Source organism: Armigeres subalbatus, chromosome 2 (assembly GCF_024139115.2).
Source record: "Armigeres subalbatus isolate Guangzhou_Male chromosome 2, GZ_Asu_2, whole genome shotgun sequence".
Lineage (NCBI taxonomy): Eukaryota > Metazoa > Arthropoda > Insecta > Diptera > Culicidae > Armigeres > Armigeres subalbatus.
In genome coordinates, this window is record NC_085140.1 from 345,193,910 (window position 1) to 345,207,843 (window position 13,934).

Below are 13,934 nucleotides of genomic sequence, written 5' to 3' on the forward strand. Positions count from 1 at the left end.
AGAAATAATGACATCAGGCACACATGTGATACAATCTCTTATGTGACGCGCAAGAAACGAATCAAAACAAAACGGAAAAAAGTGCGCGATAATGACTCTAAACAAATTAAGCCAAATTGACGCGACGCTTTTAGATCTGATACCGTCTCGGTAGTTGGGTAGTTATTTGCGGGTACTTCAGCTGCAGCGGAAAGTACAACTGCATTAATTAGGGTGAAGGCCGTGGAAATTTGTTTACGAATGGTGAATTTGTCACGAATTTCTATGAAAATTACTCATTTAGTTTATCAAGCAGTAATGAATAGGCGTGCTGTTTTTTTGTATATAAATAGCAACATATCCTCAAATTGATGTAGATTTGTACCACGAATAGATCAAAAGGTTCAAAAGATAAGCAATAAATGATCATTCTATTGGAAACCCCAATTGATATATGGAATTGAATATTTCTCGGGTACTTATTCAAAAAGACGTATGTGCTTTTGTAAACAAATATTCAAACATCGACTTGTCCGATCTGAGAGCCCTCCCAAGCAAACCATCACCATAGACAGATAGGGGGAGGCTTCGGCTACCTGTTGGTGGTGTTGGTTTGCGTGGGAGTGCCATCAGATTGGACAAATCGACGTTTGAATCTTTGTTTACAAAATCACATACGTCCTTTTGAATAAGTACCCGAGATTTCCTAATAAGAAATATTTTGTGTCATTTTGGAACATATTTAATTCGATGAAGTCCATAAATTTGGGAAAATGGCATTCCCTTTGAAATTTAAAATAATTTTAATTTCATTAGAATTTCAGAAAAACAAAACAGAATGTAGAACTAATTTTCAATGGATTTGGAAATTCAGAAGGATTTATTTTAAAAATCACAAGGATTTTCAAGGAAACAAGAGTTTGCAATAGAATTTTAGAAGAATTTCCTGTAAAAATTGCAAAGAAATGCCCGTTGAAATTTCGAAAAAGTTTCTGTGGAAATTCTGGATGATTTTCAGTGATTTTGGTTTTCGGAGATGCTCCGTGGAATTTTTAATGAAAATTTTGGAGATGTTCCATGAAATTTTCGAAGAATTCTTGAAAATTTCATAGAATTTCCCGTGAATATTCAAAGTTTTTCCCTTCGAAACTACGAAAAACTTCCCGTGGATAATTAAAAAAAACAATTCCGAGGAAATACCTGCCAGTTTTACGTGGAATTTAGGAAGTTTTTCCGTGGTAATATCAAAAAATTTGCCGCAGCACATTCTGGATAATTTTCCGTGGAAATTTTTGAGATGTTTCGTGTACAACGTTGGATTTCCCGAGAAAAATCCAAAGAATTTTCCGTGGAATATTTGAAGAAGTTCCCTTGGAAATTTGATAGAATTTCCTGAAGAAAATCCGAATAATTTCCCATGAAAATGTCGAAGAATTTTCGTGTAAATTCCAAAAAATATTCCCGTGGAAATTTCGAATAATTTTCCGTGGAAATTCCGAAGAAATTCTCGTCGAAATTCCTAAGAATTTTTCGTGGAACAATTTCCCGTGGAAATTCCGAAAAATTTCCTGGGAAATTCCGAAGGATTTCCCGTGCGAATTTCGAAGCATTTTCCGTGGAAATTGCAAATAATTTCCCGTGGGAGTTTCAAACAATTTTCCGTGGAAATTCCGAAGAATTTCCCGAGCAAATTTCGAAGAATTTCCTGTGGACATTTCGAAGAATTTTTCGTGGAAATTTCGAAGATTTTCCCGTGGAAATTTCGAAGAATTTCCAATGGACATTTCGAAGAATTTCCCGTGGAAATTTTGAAGAATTTCTCGTGGAAATTTTGAAGAATTTCCCGTGGAATTTCCGAATAATTTTCCGTGGAGATTCCGACGAATTTCTCGTGTACATTCCAGAGCGTTTCCCGAAGAAATTCCGCACAATTTCCCGTGGAAATTCCGAAGAATTTCCCGAGCGAATTTCAAAGAATTTCCTGTGGAAATTTCGAAAAATTTCCCGTGGAAATTTCGAAGAATTTCCCATGTACATGTCGAAGAATTTCCCGTGGAAATTTCGAAGGATTTCCGTGGAAATTTCGAAGAATTTCCCGTCGAAATTTCGAAGAATTTCCCGTGGAAATTTCGAAGAGTTTCCCGTGGAAATTTCGAAGAATTACCCGTGGAAATTTAGAAGAATTTCCCGTGGAAATTATGAAGAATTTCCCGTGGAAATTATGAAAAATTTCCTGTGGGAATTCCAAAGAATTTTCCGTTGAAATTCCGAACAATTTTCCGTTGAAATTCCGAACAATTTCCCGTGGAAATTTCAAACAATTTTCGGTGCAAATTCCAAACAATTTCCCAAGAAAATTCCGAAGAATTTCCCGAGCGAATTTCTAAGAATTTTCCGTGGAAATTTCAAACAATTTCCCGAGGAAACTCCTTAGAATTTCCCTAGAAAATACCTAAGAATTTCCCGAAATTCCCAAGAATTTCCCGTGAAAATTCCTTAGAACTTCCCAAGACAATTCCTAAGAACTTTCCGAGGAAATTCCTAAGAACTTCCCGAGGAAATTCCTAAGAATTTCCCGAGGAAATTCCTAAAAAAATTCCAAGAAAATTCCTAAGAATTTTCCAAGGCAATTCCTTAGAATTTCTCCAGTAATTTCCTTAGAATTTCCCGAGTAAAATCTCAAGAATTTCCCGAGTAAAATCCTAAGAATTTCTAGTGGAAATTCCTAAGAATTTCCCGATGAAATTCCTAAGAATTTCCCGATGAAATTCCTATGAACTTCCCGAGGAAATTCCTTAGAATATTCCGTGGAAATTCCTTAAAATTTCCTGAGGAAATTCCTAAAATTTTCCCGACGAAATTCCTAAGAATTTCCCGAGGAAGTTCCTAAGAATTTCCCGAAGAAAATCCTAAGAATTTACCGAGGAAATTCCTAAGAATATCCCGCGGAAATTAATAAGAATTTACCGAGGAAATTACTTAGATTTTCCCTAGGAAATTCCTAAGAATTTTCCGAGAAAATTCCTAAAAATTTCTCGAGAAAACTTCTAAGAATTTCCCGAGCAAATTCCTAAAAATTTCCCGAGGAAATTCCTAAGAACTTTCCGAGGACTTCCCCAGGAAATTCCTTAAAATTTCCTGATGAAATTCCTAAGAATATCCCGCGGAAATTAATAAGAATTTCCCGAGGAAATTACTAAAAATTTCCCGAGGAAATTTCTAAAAATTTCCCGAGTAAATTACTTAGATTTTCCCTAGGAAAGTGCTAAGAATTTTCCAAGGAAATTCCTGAATTTCCCGAGGAAATTCCTAAGAATTTCCCGATTTCCTTAGGCAATTCCTTAGAACTTCCCGAAGAAATTCCTAAGAATTTCCCGAGAAAATTCCTAAGAACCTCCCGAGGAATTTGCTAAGAACTTCCCGAGTAAATTCATAAGAATTTCCCGAGGGAATTCCTTAGAATTTCCTCAGTAATTTCCCAAGAATATCCCCACACTACTAAAAATCCACACATATTTATTGGCAAAAATACATAGATTTTACTTATGATGTATATCAGCGTACACATAACCATTCACCACTAATAAAATATATATCCAAATAAACTTTATGTGTAGTCTCGAATTGGCAATTATTTAATTTATGTGTGGTTCTACATCGATTATATTAGGGTGGAGCTATTGCAAAAATTTATAACGGCGACACATATATCTTATATAGATATTTTTGGCAGTGCAGTAAAATCCTAAGAATTTCCCGAGTAAAATCCTAAGAATTTCCCGTGAAAATTCCTAAGAATTCCTTAAAATTTCCTGAGGAAATCCCTAAAAATTTCCCGAGGCAATTCCTAAGAATTTCCCGAGGAAATTATTAAGAACTTCCCGAGGAAATTCCGAAAATTTTCCCGTGGAAATTCCTAAGAATATCCCGCGGAAATTAATAAGAATTTCCCGAGGAAATTACTTAGATTTTCCCTAGGAAATCGCTAAGAATTTTCCGAGGAAATTCCTGAATTTCCCGAGGAAATTCCCAAAAATTTCCAGAGGAAATTCCTAAGAATTTCCCGAGGAAATTCATAAGAACTTCCCGATGAAATTCCTAAGAATTTCCAAAAGAAATTCCAAAGATTTTCCCGAGGAAATTCCAAAGAATTTCGCCTGGAAATTCCAAAGAATTTCCCATGGAAATTGCGAAGGATTTTTAATGAAAATTCCGAAAAATTTCCCGTGAAAATTCTCAAGAATTTCCCTTGAAAATTCACAACATTTACCCGTGAAAATTTTAAAGGATTTTTCTGGAAAGGATCTGCTAAGGATTTTTAATGGAAATTCCGAAGAATTTTCCGTGAAAATTTTCTAGAATTTCCCTTGAAAATTCCCTAGAATTTCCCGTGAAAATTTAAAAGAATTTCTTCTGGAAACTCTGAAGAATTTCGCGTGGAATCTCCGTAGAATTTTCCGAGAAAACTTCGAAGAGTTTCCCATGGAAGTTTCGAAAAATTTCCCATGGAAGATAGGGAAAATTTTCATTGGAAATGCCGAATTATTTTCCGTAAGAAAAGTTTCCAGAGGAAATTTCGAAGAATTTCCCCTGGAAATAACATTTTTTGCCACATAACCCATTGTAGATTGCGCATATCGGATAGTTGTTATTGCCAACAAAGTCTCATTGATTCCCTTAGTTCGTGAAATGTCTCATTTACAGCGATGCTTTTAATCAAATGCAATAAATTTCTTTATGGCGAAATTATGACTTCTTTTACAAACACTAATTTTCATTAGAAAATTAAATCTCTATTTTGCGCAGTAATTCGCAACCATAAATTAATCTCACCTGGCCTCTGTTTCCTTCACAGTCCTCGCACCCATCACGTTAACCAAAAGACATTAAGCCGACATTGTTCCACTGCTAAATTATGCGATTTTCAAAAATATAATCGGATCATAAAAATAACTGAATGGAAATCCAAGAATCGTCATCTCGCCCAAATCTAGCATTGAGATAAGATAACAAATTTTTCCATCTTTTGGGTTTCGTTTCAACTGAACCGCGAAGGGGGTCTTCTGCTGGCGGTGACAGTTGGCCATGTCCGTAAACTTTATGCATGTGAAACCATTATCCAGACGCAGGGCGACTAAACCGTGTTGTGGGTGCAGACTCGAAATTTAAATATAATGCGACCATTAGTTTTGTCCGGTGGATTCAATTAATGCAGTTGCCAACGAGCTGAATGTTGACGAGCAAAGCTCATGCTCCCGAAGTTGTAAAACTTTCCTCCAAACTTGGGCACAAAGTGGCTCGGACCGCTATCGATGTTTCAACTAGGGTAAAATTAATAGCAAATAGATGTGAGAATTTTTTTCAGGTTTTTATCTGAGTTGTGCAAGTTGTTTTTCTTCTTTGAAAGCGAGTTTGCCCAACTTTTGATGGGATTTTAAACGCCTATCCGTGTGGTCTGCCCAAAATTGGCAGCTCGTGACGAATAAGTAGCTTGCGCTACTGGCGGGCGTCACGTCGCATCGGCCATCGTTTTTGAAAGGTGTGAAAATGCGTGGGAAAAATTCCGAAACGCTCTGATTGTTATTATTAGCATTGATGCAGGGCGACGGCGGAATGTGCAATGTAAAAACTATGACCCCAGCTTTTGGGCAGATGTAATGTTAACGATTGTGGAAGGTTTTCATTAGTCGTGCTTTTCAATGAATCATATTTCATTCATAGACCGACAAAATTTCGACCTTGGTTGTAACTATTCAAAGCAATTGGTGCTAATGATCTGATTATGAATGGTTCTTCTGACGCACTACATTTTGGGCAGGTAACCTTGTATTATTTACCATGGATTTTTGCATTTCTCGTACACCACAAGGCTATGGATCACTTAAAAAACCAAACATTTGATATAAGGCTCAGAATTATTTCGGTTCGACGAATCGACGTTATTTGTTTTAGATGCAAGCAAATGGGTCAGCTCATACATTTGAAATGTTGGGAGAAAATAAACGACAAAACATTTTTTCTCAGCTTTGATGAGTTATTTAAAAAAAAGATGTGATTGATAATAAACAAATAATATCATCACTGAAAGATTATTTAATTTAGGTTTTATTTCGTAGCATAATAGTCCAATAGAGTGCAAATAGTTACAAATAATTGGAACGTTTCACCTCAGTTTAACCCTTATAAGGCCGGGACGACAGTCACCTCCTTCAAAGTGCTCGTTCTCAGTAAAGCGTCGATCAAATTTCATGACCCCGGACTTTTCTCAAAGGGGATTAGTAGGGCTTTCTTTTGACTAAGGTGCCGCCCCGCTTGACCCCTCCCCGCGTTCATGAGTTTTGAAAATGTCTGTGTTTTTTCCTTATTTTTTGCTATGATGGCCAAATTTCTTCAGTATTCAAGTGCAATAAAGTTCTGGCGTCATAAAATAAAGTAGATACATGAAATATATCAAGTTGAAGTGATTTTTAACGTTTCCAAGTCATCAGATTACTGTAATTACCGATATTCAAAGCCATATTCCTGAGTTATGGTCACATTTCTTAAATCTGATCACGAAATAAACCAAACTGTGCCAGACAGGAGGGAAAAATATCACAAAAAACTGTAGACATATATGTTATCAATTTTATGTGTTGAAGATACTATTTTGGAGCATTCCAGTTCATCCAAAATATCCGTGAGTTCAGGTCTTGAATTCTACCATAGAAGCGAAAGGTAATGTGCACATAAAAATACTCAGAGTACATCCTACTCAGTTCAAAGATATAAAATGACTCATGGGGAATTTTTCTGCGTGCCCCATTGTGACATTCTAGAATGCGCGAAATGTTCTGAAGTTCAGCTCGTAAGATCTACGCAACAACGACCTCCAATATGTTTTCGGCAGCTATCAAAACCCTTCCCAACAGATCCTTAGATACATACCAAGAAGCGTTATACCAATCTATCTGCATTTCGATACACTGAAAGTCATCCAAAACGTTCTTGAGTTCAGGTCGTCAGATCTACAATCAAGTAGAAGCGCAATGCTAGTTTTAAATCAAGCTCAGGTCATCCTGCCCAGTTCAAAGAAATCAAATGACCTATTGAAAAATTTTCAAAGTGCCCCATAATACCATTCGAGAATGCGCGAAATGTTCTGAAGTTCGGCTCGTAAGACCTACGCAACAGCGGCCTCGAAAATGTTTTCGGCAGCTATCAAAACCTTCCTAACAGATCGTTGAATACAATCAAGTATTGTAGATCTGACGACCTGAACGTTTTGGATGTTCTTCAGTGTATTGAAATGCGGAAAGATCGATATAACGTTTCTTGGCAGGTATCTAAGGATCTTTATGGAAGGGTTTTATAGCTACCGAAAACATTTTGGAGGCCGTTGTTGTGTAGATCTTACGAGCTGAACTTCAGAAAATTTCGCGCAATCTAGAATGTCATTATGCGGCCCACAGGAGTTTTTCCAATAAGTCATTTGATTTCTTTGAACTAGGCAGGATCATCTGAGTTTCATTTGAAACGACCAAGGCTTGGAAAATTCGTTCAAAAACGAACGAATGCTTCGTTTTTAGCCCGCAGTGAGGTTTTAATTTCGGTGCACCGATTGATGTGCGCTCGATGACGTGCTGCTGGCTGCACGAACAAGGGAAGAAGCAAATACAAAGCATTCGTTTTATTCATTGAAAGTGGGGAGTTTTGAATGTGGCATCTAAACAAGCCGGGTAGTGCCGAGGAGGCATCGTTCAGTAGGGCAGCGTGAGATGAGGATGCTTCCTTCGTTCATCGGCAGTGTTTCAAATGCGAGTGAGTGTTGTGTTAATACAAAACCATATTAGTGAGAAAAAGAGAGAATGCATTATATATCTTTCTTTTACACATTCATTCCAACAGAAATGCGCAACTCATTATAAGTGAGGCAAAAGAGTTAAATATTCTCTGCACAAGCGGGTGCTTAATTTCACTCTCCAACTGTTTCGTACAACAGTGCTATTTGTAGCGAGGAAGCATTCTTCCTCGCTTTGAATCTGTTCTCTATTGAAGCTACCTTCCACGGGAGTATATCTGGTGCTGAAGCATCGAACCTCATCTTCATTGCTTCATTCATCCAAGCCCTGGAAACGACCATTGCGCTTCTACTTGATTTTAGATCTGACGACCTGAACTCAAGAACGTTTTGGATGGCCTTCAGTGTATTGAAATGCAGAAAGATCGGTATAACGTTTCTTGGTAGGAATCCAAGGATCTCTTGGAAAGGGTTTTGATAGCTGCCGAAAACATTTTGGAGGCCGTTGTTGCATAGATCTTACGTGCCGAACTTCAGAGCATTTCGCGCGTTATAGAATGTCATTATGGGGCCTGCAGAAATTTTTTCAATAAGTCATTTGATTTCTTTGAACTGGGAAGGATAACCTGAGCTTGATTTGACTTACTTACTTATGGATCCTGTACAGCTCCGGTGGTGCAAAGGGCCGACTTGAAAGATCTCCATCCTGAGCGTCCGATCCTGTTGCCAGATTAGATTTCGGACAACTTCTTTTATTTCTTTATTGAGGCTTCGTCGCCATGAGCCTCTGGGTCTGCCTCTGATGCGATGTCCCGCTGGGATCCAGTCTAATGCTTGTTTACACATTTCGCTTCCGCCCCTACGTAGAGTGTGGCCGACCCAGCCCCACTTCCGAAGATGTGATTGATAATAAACAAATAATATCATCACTGAAAGATTATTTAATTTAGGTTTTATTTCGTAGCATAATAGTCCAATAGAGTGCAAATAGTTACAAATAATTGGAACGTTTCACCTCAGTTTAATAAGCATATACAATATAAACAATAAACCACTGAATTCCAAACATCGATTCGAAGTGATAAGCTATTTATAGCGAATGTTAATAATAACTTTGGCACCACTTCAAGAACATCTCCAATGTTGAAAACCCAGACCTCAACGTACCCAAAGCAGTAAATCTCTCAGACACAGTTAAATCAACACCTCAGCAGCATCATTCACGATCAGAGCATTTTCCTCGACGTGAATTCTACTTGTGGGTACACAAAAACTCTCTTTCTCTCGTTGATCTCATGCTACGGTATGCTCTGCTCCCGCTTGCAGTCCAGCAAGCATGTTTTGATCATGCACTGTCTTATTCCGCAGCAAGAGCCCACTTCCGTCCGCCCTTTGGTTGCTGCTGTTGCTGGCTTCGAGCCAGAGCCAGAGTAGCAACCCAAAGAAGATTCGATTGGCCAACTCTCAGTTTCGGTTTGCCAGCGCTACTTGACGGTCGATCGTGCCGGGTTTCCTTCGTGGTGTCTTAAGGTGTCGCGTCTGTTTTTTGTTGTTTTGGGGTTGTTTCGGTTTTCCTGGCGCGGACAGACAACAATTTATGATCTGCGGTGCAAAGTTGTATGATAGCTTGATTAATATAAGAGATTGAAGAACAAATAATTGCCAGAGGCGTCGCGTGATCAATTCTTCAACCTGTGCACTATTTTAGTATTTTGAAAAAACACATAAAAAGGTACCTGAAATGATAAACGAGTTATTTTCCACCGCGTTTCTCAATAAGTTTTGCTTATTTTGTTGCATCTAACTGGTTCTTAGCTACATCTTATTTTCTGAATTCACTCAAAGCTAAACTAAGCTTAAAAGTGATAGTTCGTAAAATTAAAATTACTATCACAAGAATCGTTTCCAATGTGACAAATAAGACACATATCTATTCGGAAATTATTGAGCTGGCACTTTCAATTATAATTTGAGTTATTTCGAAAAATGAGACGAAGTTTTAAATGGAGAATTGGAAATTGGACTATATCAATCATGCAAAGTTACTAATAATAACTTGTAATTAGCATGTCACATCAGAAAAATAAAGTCTATACAATAAACAATGAAGTTCATAGCCTTAACTCTTCTTAATTAATTTCTATTTACAATTTATTTCTTTGATCAATATTCTGGACTGGACAGATGACGAACAATTTTCCGTCCATCAGCATGGACATTCCCTCATAAAAAATTTCTTAAATTTGTGTGGACCATTGACATTTGATGTACCCCCTCCCTAACTGAATATATAGGATTTCTCGAAAAAAAACCTTCAGAAATAAATTTCTTTTAAAATGTTGACCCGTTTCATTTTCGGTAATTCTGATTTTCATCAGAAGATAAAATGTCTGCTTATTGTGTTAATATTGTCGGATACTTCAATGTCAAATATAATTTATTAAATTGTATTTGTAAACAGGCTTTACTGCAAACGTTTATTAGAGATGAAAATTTCTGTTTAAATTGAGCTAATGTCGCGCTAGTATTATCGGACAGTAGGATTAGTGGATATGTAAACTGGCCATCCCATTCAATATCAAATGTCAAAAGCGGTTTTGCTTCGCGGTGCTTATTCAACGCGGAACTTTCGTTATGGAACGCTTTGAGGGCCAGGAGTAGAAATGCGCGCGCTTTACTCTTCTCTTTCGATTTTTCCGATTGCGCTCTCTTCACCGAATCGCGCATGCGCTGTTTGAAGCGGTTCACGATAGGCACCAAACCGTGCACTGCCTGCGAGGAACGCTTTGACTACCTATACATCGCCGATTGCGGTAAGAGCAGATGATCCACACATACAAAATAATGCGTGTATGATGCATGACAAAGCGTTTTCGGCTGAAAGTTCCGTGTTGAATCAACATATGGTGCCGGTGGGTCGGTTCGGTATCGTAAAGAAAAACACAACGCGCCCCATCGCAGCACTTGGTTGCCTCACATTACATGCCGCCTATAAAAAGCACCGTTTATGTATGTAATAGTCAAATTTGCATGAAACATCTATCAAATGCACATAATTCAAATATATGTTTGGATTAGAAAGACAAGAAATCTATCGAGATTTTAAATGTTGGGGATAGAATTGCCACATGTGCAGTGCACAGGTTGCACATGCGGACGCGACGCCTCTGATAAATGCAAATTAAAAAAAATAAACAAACTATGTTCGTCTATACAAAATTAACATAACTCTAATTATGTTTAAAAGTAGCTTGTATTTTCCATCATGTATCAATCAAGCCCATATTACTTTTCATTATCTTGTTTATTGTTTGTCTAGTTACCGCCAGAACTGGACTATGTTTGGTGAGCCTTTTATGCTCTTAACCTTTCAGTACGCACGCACTCCCATGTCACAAATTCCGCCTAGTTTGTGCTGTGCACAACAAGTTTGTTCGACAGAGTTGTACAAAATCCAAAAGCGGAGTGTTGAATGTTTGAATTGAATGTGTTTCGAGAAGAGTATTTTTTTTTATTTGTCATGCAAAAGAAAGCATCTCTGAAGACTGTCAGAAAGTAAATAAACAGTGCGCTTAGTGTACTTGTGCAATAATGGACTGCTTGAAAATGTGAAATGTGACTCCATGTACCATGGCGGTACTTGAAGAAATTGATTAAATTAAACAAAGAAGTTCTTGAAAAAAGTTTGATCAACATGGAAAGTATAAATCTTGTGGATACAAAACTGTATCAAACTGTAGCCAATATGGAATACTTCATAACCAGTTGAGTATTAATTACTTATAATTATCTAATTAAATTTTACATCAATCAGCACATATAGCATATAAAATCTAACAAAAAGTGGAATGAGATTAATTAGACACTAAAAACTTCAAAACCGTTTTTATTAATATGTATCTTCTTTTTTGCATTTAAAAATTACTGAACAGTATTTATTGAATTTGTTATGTATTTAATTGAGACTAATGGTTAATAGTTATGTTATAGCTAAAAATTTAAATAAAATCGAAAATTATCTTGAATCTTCCGCCCATAATAGTGTTTGGATAATTTATTACAGTCGAACACACTAGCTACGCGTGCATAATGATCAATTCGTAATTCATGAACAATTTCGCAATACAACCTGTGATGCATAATAAATGCTCCTCATCGTCAACCGTCGTCGCGTTGCATACGATGATCTCGAAGCATCGTAGTTTACTTTCGTTCCTCCCAGAAATAATAACTCGATGATGTGACCACGGTTGTGGATGGTAACTCATTATCTAATTATTTGAATGCGTTTGTTTTTTTTTTTTTATTTTGTTCATTGCACGCACATCGCTCTTCCCGTTGTAGCTTACGCCTTAAACCAGATTTTTTTTTCTCCGTGGGGCTACGCTTCCCAATTATACTTATTTCAATCCGCCAGCAACTCCTTTGCTGAGCACAAAAAACATATGTCAGTGCAATGCTTATGTATTTTTCTTTCTTATTTTGTTCAGTTTTTTTTCTTTTTCGAAGGTTCAGTAACGCGATGCTTTGCCAAGCAGTTGATATTGTTCTACTTTTTCCATGTTAGCAGCAACCAGTTTCATCTTATTATGAAGAGAGCTTAGTGACGTTTTGATCAGGCTTAGTGATAGTTAATAGACAATTATAATTCTTTCAGATAAAGTGTTAAAAAAAACACTGTGTAGAATGATAAGATGTTTTGTATCGAAGATTATATGAATCAAGGTCAAATAACCATTTGAAAATGCAAATTGACACAAATCTTGTTTTTCTACAAGGGACTTTTTTATACTTGTAAAAGAGAACCTGGGATTTTTTTTTTATTTCTTTATTAAAGTGTTTTTAGAGAACCTGGGAGTACAATGTACTCAGTACCTCAGTATGTATGTGTTCCCATTCTTTATTCTGAAAGAAATGGATAACCTTTTTCAAGTTTTCGAATTTGATTCTTCCAGGTTTTGAAAGCATTCAATTTCAGATTCTGGAAAAATCTCAACACAGATTAAATCTTGCTCCAGAATATGAAGACTCCCGTTCACATTTATAAGAGAGTCGACAAAATCGATAAAAAACTTGATCAAAATTATTGCGAATATCGCATTCCGAAATTCAAAATTGAAAAACAAATAAAAAAACAGAAATAGTTCTAGAAAAAGCCTTCTCTAAATTCCAAGAAAATCCTAATTTTAGCAGATTTTATTTTCTATTTAGAAAAAAAATTATTCTAAAACTGGAAGAAATATTTTTGGAATTTCCACGGGAAATTCTATGGAATTTCCACGGGAAAATCTTTGGAATTTCCTCGAGAAATTCTTTGGAACTTCCAAGGAGATTCTTTGGTATTTGCACGAGAAAATCTTTGATTTTTCCACGGGAAATTATTTAGAGTTTCACCAAGGAATTCTTTGAAGTTTACACGGGAAATTCTTGGAGTTTCCCTGGGAAATTTTCCGGAATTTCCACGGGAAATTTTTCTGAATTTCCTCGGGAAATTCTTCGGAATTTTCACGGACATTTTTTTTGGAGCTTCCTCGGGAAATTCTTCGGCATTTCCATGGGAGATTCTACAAAATTTCTACGGAAATTTCTTTAGAAATTTCACGGAAATTTCTTCGAAATTTCCACGGGAAAATTCTTTGGAATTCCCACGGGAAATTCATTAGAATTTCCACAGGAAACTTATTGGAACTTCCACAGGAAATTCTTTGAAACTTCCACAGGAAATTCATTGAAACATCCACGGGAGATTCATTGGAATTTCCACGGGAAATTCTTTGGAATTTCCACAGGAAACTTTTTTGCATTCTCACGAAAATTTATTCGGCATTTCCACGGGAAATTATTCGACATTTTCACGGGAAATTATCCGACATTTTCACGGGAAATTCTTTGGAATTTCCATGGAAAATTCTTTGGAATATCCATGGGAAATTCTTTGGAATTTCCACGAGAAATTCTTTGGAATTTCCACGAGAAATTCTTTGGAATTTCCACGGGAAATTGTTTAGAATTTCCACGGGAAATTGTTTAGAATTTCCACGGCAAATTCTTTGGAATTTCCACGGGAAATTCTTCGGAATTTCTACGGGAAACTTTTGTGAGTTCTCACGCAACATTCTTCGACATTTCCACGTGAAATTCTTTACAATTTTCTCGGGAAATTCTTTTGAGTTTC

General features: G+C 36.7%; 1 protein-coding gene and 1 long non-coding RNA gene across 6 annotated transcripts in view; both read left to right on the forward strand.

The window, feature by feature from the left end:
• LOC134212885 (trafficking kinesin-binding protein milt) overlaps positions 1-13,934 on the forward strand; it is a 341,223-nt gene that overhangs the window by 199,083 nt on the left and 128,206 nt on the right. The gene's annotated exons all lie outside the window — the stretch shown is intronic.
• LOC134212886 (uncharacterized) lies at positions 9,245-11,299 on the forward strand. Its single transcript, XR_009979368.1, has 3 exons — positions 9,245-9,376; positions 11,079-11,104; positions 11,289-11,299. It is a non-coding gene; the product is annotated as an uncharacterized LOC134212886 (long non-coding RNA).